Source organism: Mesitornis unicolor, unplaced genomic scaffold, assembly GCF_000695765.1.
Source record: "Mesitornis unicolor isolate BGI_N332 unplaced genomic scaffold, ASM69576v1 scaffold7115, whole genome shotgun sequence".
NCBI lineage: Eukaryota > Metazoa > Chordata > Aves > Mesitornithiformes > Mesitornithidae > Mesitornis > Mesitornis unicolor.
The window spans coordinates 33,474-40,393 of record NW_010186089.1 but is presented as its reverse complement, the minus strand read 5'-3'; positions in this window follow the sequence as shown (position 1 = coordinate 40,393).

The following is a 6,920-nucleotide window of genomic DNA, read 5'->3' as shown; positions in this document are numbered from 1 at the left end:
AAATGAAAAAAAAAGGAAAAAAACCCAACCCAAAATGAAATTATCACAAAAATGAATAATGAATACTAAATAATGGTAAATATACTGACAGTGGGTCAACAAACAGCAGAGTTCCCATTCCCCCTAAAACAGAGAAAACACACAGGCTATGCTTTCAAAACACAAGTTCACAGGAAGGCAGTGCACAAGCTTGACACAAAGCACTTGGTTTCTAAAAAACATTAAAATACATTAAAATGTAATCAGAAAATCTTTGTGCATCAGATATATTGCCAAGATGTCGCTCACACTAGCATTTCCTAACAGATATGCAGCCAAACTTCCATGAGGCTGTAAATACCACATGCAAGCCAGCAATCTGTGTGGACAGGCATTTGCTAAATAAGTGTACTTAGGAGTAGCCTCATGTGGCACTGGGCTATGACTAGCCATTGTTTCAGGTTGTCTAGGGTAGCCTAAATACCAGAATTTTGAGACCAGTTCTTACAGTGGTTCTCAGGGAATAGAGCAAACACCCCCCCTCATTTAATTTTTATACCCATTTATTGTCTCAGAAAGGATGTATCCCATTTAAACTGCTGAACATAGGTCATTCTTCTGTGCTCAGTGGGATTGATACAGTGTAGGAGAAGATGACACACAACTTTTCCTGCTCTTTTCCTGCTCCTGTACGTGATGGGGCATTTAGCTGGAAGTCGCTGGCAGGGTTTATTAATATTTGCCCTGCTGGGTCTGAAAGGGGCCTGTCCAGAATTTCTTTGCATACAGAAAGACCTCAAAAAGAGAGGCCATGCTAATAATTCTTAGCAGAAAATGTAGGAAGTTAAATGACAAATGAAACTTCAGGCAGGTCAAGACTGGTGGAAGGGTGTAATGAAAAAGTAAAAGATTAATTGAAGAGTGTATTCTATGGTTTTCCATGGACAAAAATAAAATTTGCAATTTTCTTGACTGGAAAGCATATCATTTTTGTAAGTTTAAACCATATATTTGGAGAATGCTCTTTTCCCACATCTTGGCTGTAGGGCACCTATTGGTCTGACCTGAGAAAGATGGGCTGAGTCTACATGCACAATTCATCTGCTGAGACGCATTGCCTACCAAATTGTCTCATTGGCAAAACTGAGAATGGGACTCAGACTTCCTGAGTTCCCATTGTTTGTTTAAAATAGAGATAAATGGGAGAAAAAAACTATTCTTTTCAAGCTCATTTGCATAAACTCTGTAAGATTTTAGTAGCTGTAAATTAATCATATTATTTACATTAAAAAATTTGAAAACTTCTGGTTTTGATTTTTTATTTGACTGGGGACTAAATAATATAGAGTAGATTCAGAGAAATAGATATGAAAGGTGAGGAAATTATTTTGCTCATTCAACAGGTATGTGATTACAGGCAAGAAGGTGTAGTAGAAAGAGAGACAAAGTGCATGATAAAAGTGCTTGCATTTTCTGCAGGATTCTGTGTGATATGTAGGGGATAGGGTGTAAATAATAATTAGAAAAATATTATGTAGGCAGTCAGGATTAACCTGTTAAAACCCTGAACATCACTTAGAAAGTCTTCCTCTGAGAAAACGACTGCCAGGAAAAATGGGGAGGAGGAGCTGGTAGCAAGGTCTTTCCAATGACTCATACAACAGCGTGTGAACAACAAACATATCTACTGTGGTATTGCATATATGAAATATAACATAAGGGCATGTCAGCACATTTCTTACATTTTTTTTATTTCATGATATGCTTTTATTATTTTCTCCATTTTCAGTCACAGGTTATTAGATTTACTGCAGCTTTGGAAGGTACAACACATTAGTATCTCTCGGGTATGCTGCCCCTAATGACTTTCTTAGCTTGCTCAAGTACAAACATCTTGCACTGGTATTTATCAAGTGAACACAATCTTTTACCTATTCATTTGTTTTAGGAATGAAGAGCTTCATGTTTCCCCTGCTACTGAAAGCAAGGTTTCAACAAAGTCCAAAATGTTCACTGCACTGAAAAGACTAAATTTTGCTTGGTCTCAATGATGTTTAAAGCAATTTAAATAATATTGCTGGCAAAATGTTGTTTCAGCCATTACCACTAATTAGAAATTTTGTGCTTTTTTTTTTCTTAAGTAGTACTCTGTATAAGAGCACTCAGCATGCTGCAAATTGTCACAGTACGTATTGATCTTTTTGACATGCCTAATTAGCCTAATTCTGCTGATAGTAGAAGAGTCAGTCTGCTCTGCCCTGATGCTACTGATGGAAGAAAAATGTATCTAAAGGAAATGAAAAATCCAGTTTGATTACAATAATAAATTAAGTACTATCAATCCTATTACAGTCTTGTATTTGATCAATCTTGTTATTTGAGATAAGCAAAATCGGGTTTAAACTTCATGAAATTCATCAATGTTTTATTCCTCTTCTGTAGATTTTATTTTACTCTCTGCTCAGTATTTTTGTTGAATTCTCATGCAAGACAATGAAAGAAAAGAAAGTTTCACTATTTCATACAGATTTGCTATTAAATTACTTTCCATTTAACTACTTGTAGGAGAGGGAAATATTTTTTATGACCTTTAGACAAAGTACTAGTTGGTTCCATTGATTTAAATGGTGTTTGCATCAATTCACACAAGAAATATAGCTATTATTATATGATAATGCTTTCACTTTTACATAATGAAACTCAATGCAGCAAGAGGATTATCCTGAGATTTTGTCTGTGGCAGTTTCTGGTATTTATGTTTGAAAGATGATTCTCTATCAGACATTAGAAACAAATCTGGTAGACTGAAAACATGCATTGCAGAGGTGGAGAAAAGGATAAGAGTAAGAAATGAAATATCCTTGAGAGGTAAATGTAATATACTTAATAGAAAGGCAACTATAATGTTGTTGAAATAACTGCAGTAAATCCACATTGTAACCAGAACTGGGCCTTGCACAGTCTCTGTACTTTTTATTTCTGACATAATTTAATGAAAATGCCTCTCAAGACATCTCATTAAAGGTACTTATTATTGTGGAACTCCTATCTAATGCTTGTGTGGCTTCATTATTTTTAGCATAGCTACACCAGCATAAAATCACAATGCTGTGACTGAATATATCCTTCAAATTCCAGCCAAGCACTAACCACAGTCTGATCTGAGTTATGACACTGTAAATCTATTGCATTGAAATAATTGAGATCACATGCTTTACCAGAAAACACTGTTTGCTCTACTGAATGCTTAACTACTGAACCACTGTTGTGCAATTATTACTATAATTATTTATTATGAAAGGCTGACAGAAGAATAGAAACTATTCTTCTCAGGAAATGTAATACAGATATGAGTGCTTGCGTATAACTCATTCCAATTAATTAGTTTGTTGGTATTTTATTAAGTATTAGCCAAAAGTTATTTTTTATTCCAAATCTACAATAAATCAGGCTTTCAGCTAATTAATTGGATGCCATCTTTGTTATTTACAAGGGTGTTGTGATGATAATTTATAGATCATTTTGAGCCACTGTTTCCTCGATGATCGATGGATCAAAATGCCATTTGAAACAAGTTCAGAGAAGTTATATGAAATGCTCTGGACCCACTCTGGATTGTCCAGCCGCTAAATCAGCAGAGTAAGGAAACTTCTGTGCATTTTAATTCAGAAATGCTTTTCCTGCGTGCTTTCAGCCACACCACACACTGACAATGCTACTGCTAGTAAGGAGAAGCAGCTTGTTTTAGAGGGACTGAGGCCAGGCTGCTTCTCAAATATCAAAATGCGTGTTAGACTGCTGCAGAGGTGACTTTTCTTCTCTCCACTGTACAGACATAGGAATAAAAAGAGGTCATTTGCTTTCCTTCCCACTCCTTATTATTTAAAGCCATGGCAGGCACCCAAAAACTACTTGATATCACTGATATTTTGTGTTCCGATGGTTTGTAGCCTTTTTGTGATTTGTATGTGAGGAGAATTTAGTAAACATGAAGACCTTTCTTCATAGGAATTTTTTTTTGTAAGGCAAGATGAGTTGTGCTGCTTTTTTACAGCAGTGTGGAGGGACAGTTTAGATTAAAAGCAATGAGAGTGAATGCGTTCACACTAGGAAGGAACACAAAGATTCTCAATTCACTGCAACTAGAAATTGTTCAATGCAAAGAATAGGTAGAAAGTCTGACTCATGGTTCCAGTAAAATCTGGGATAACCAACTACATGTTTTTTTATACAAAAGGAGCAAAGGACCTGAAGTTTTCATCCACTTCAGCTAGGTCTGATGGTCAATTAAGTGACATGAGTTGTAGAGTAAGATCAGGAGTGACATTCCAAGTTAGTGGTTATTTTATGTATATATAGCTACAGAATATTACTGCATGCCCTGATACAAGGGGAAGTGGAAAGATATGTAAGAGCAGGTGGGTAAGAATCATATGACACTCTTCACTGAGCAAGTTGAAGTCAACTATTTGTCATATGTGTACATTGCTGGGTCACATATCTGAAGTCACCACTCAAAGAACTCTTCTGTATGTCAATGCAGCAAAAGTCTTTGGATATTGTTCTAAAAAGATCCTCAAGCTTGAGTGTCTGTAGCTGAGATATCTCTCACTTACTGAGAGACATTTGTGGGCAAACAGTTGGTACAAAGGAAACTTTCCCAAGAGGTGATGTTTGACAACTGTAACAGGTACTTCGAATGCAGCATGTCTTGAACTGGAGTTCAGATGGGAAATCAAGTTACTGTGGCGTAAAAATTTTCACACTTCAACTGAGCCATAACGACTATGGGCTTGTCTTTAGTCCATAGAAAATGACAATGCAGGGATGAACAACATCCTGATCTAAATGGTGGATGAAGTTGATGTGCAGCTGTTGAATGTGATGTATTTTTGTGCATGCAGCCGGGCAGGCAAATGAAGATGCTAAAGCCTCCTTAAATCCATGCCTGACCTAACTCAGACTGCAGGCTAAACTACTGCACATTTCTTTACAGTTGGTCTAGGCTGAAAGCAAGCATGAGGACAGCTGCCATCACTCAGTTAAAGTACAGTAACCTGTTCCTCCAAAGAGAGAGTGTATGAATTTAAAGAACTGATCCTACCACCTAAACCCACAGCATACCTCCTGCATAGTCACTTCCCTTGCAAGTTAGAATTAGGAACAGAGAAATAAATATATGTTTGAGTCCTCTAGTCTCACATACACAGATTCAGAAGCTCCATTCTGGCAGCATCTGGACTCTGGCAGTGACTCTCAACAGTCTTTATTAAGCATGTCCCTTTACCGACAGCCTTGAGGTTGGTCACAGGGGAAACAAAAAAGAGACAATGATATTGTGTGCAGCAAAAACCCGCACCAGGTTATTGGCAAATGGTTTGGTAGCAGATTTACAGCCAAATATGAAGCATGGCAAAAAAGGGTTGAGAGCTAAATTTAAGTAAGTCGTGTTTCTCTCTCCCTCTAATAATATTTTTCAGACTAGTGGACTCACAACCAATTTTTGGTGCTGAACTGACTTCAGAACATTCGCTATGCCCATTTAAAATGTTTTCCTATTTGTTCTGCTGCTCTAAGTGATGAAAGAAAAGACTTTTTTTTCATCATTATCCTAAATCGCTTTAGCTTTATATCTGGAAAAGATTATAGATTTAATTTTAAAAAATGCCCTTTGGAGGGATATTTCTTATTCTGAGTCCAAGTTTATGTTTTTACACATGGAAGGTTTGTCCTAGCTGTTTCACATTTAACACTTTTCATGCTTAAACCCCTATTTTTTTCCTCAAATGAGTTGTCACTGGCTCCATTTCAAAATGATGCATTTGCTATTAGTCAGCTCTTTTCCCTAAATAACTTAGTTTTCATAAAACAGGAGAACATCTGCTAGGACTTCTTGTTTCATAACAAGCTTATCTATCTACTTTACTTCTCACAAAACGGAGGGAAATGCCAGAAAGCAGGGCACAGACTAATAATCCAAGTATTCCTACTGGGGCATTCACTATATATTTGATTTTATTCTCATTGACTTTTCAGTTATAGAGCTATCAGTGATTGGGGTGGAAAGTAAAACTTACAGGAATAGTATCTAACTATAACTACCAGCTTCATATTATGACAGTACTGGCCAATACTGCCGAATGTTTGGATAAAAACTGTAGAGGAAAGATGCACAGTTCAATCTATAACTGTCTTTCCATGGGAAACACCCCTTGAGTGAGATGTCTTTGAAGTAATTCTTTATAGAACAATCCTTTATCCCATCCATAGTGGTTTTTCATTTGATGATGTCCCTAGGCTTTGCAAAAGAAAGGAAGTGTTATTAACCCATTGTAGCAGGGAGGAAAACAGAGGTGAAGTGGCCTTTTCCAAAGCTAAAGCAAAATGGCAAAGGAGGATGCAAAGCACAAAGATTTTACATCAGTGGCAGTCTTGGATCTGAGCTTTAAAGTCTACAATACTGCCAGCTTCCTGTCTAGAAGATTCCAGTGTTTGGGAAGGTGGAAGGCATGAGGTTGACTGGCTCCACTGTCCTGACATTGGGATCAAAATGTTGCACATAAGCAGTCTTTCTTGGCCTTTCCTTGCTACCACCATGTTGGTGTTGGGGGATACTATTCATGAGCTCTAGGGTGCAAGTCAGAGGATGCCACTCTCCACATGCAGTGAGCCACCACCTCCTGGCACTCAAGGGGCTCAGTAATGGCACACAGAGAAACTGGAGCTGGTTACCCCCACATCTTAGATGTATGGCTCAGACCTTTGAGCTGTCTTTGAAGCTGCGTCTGCAACACACTGCACTTCAACTGATTCTATAACACAAATCTTGGAGCAACTTTTTAACTCAGAAGCAGGGGTGTGCAAATATGGCTGTGCTGATTCCAGACTTTCACGGCTAATGAAGTCTTCCTGTGCTGCTTGGTTTTTACAAACATTCCTGC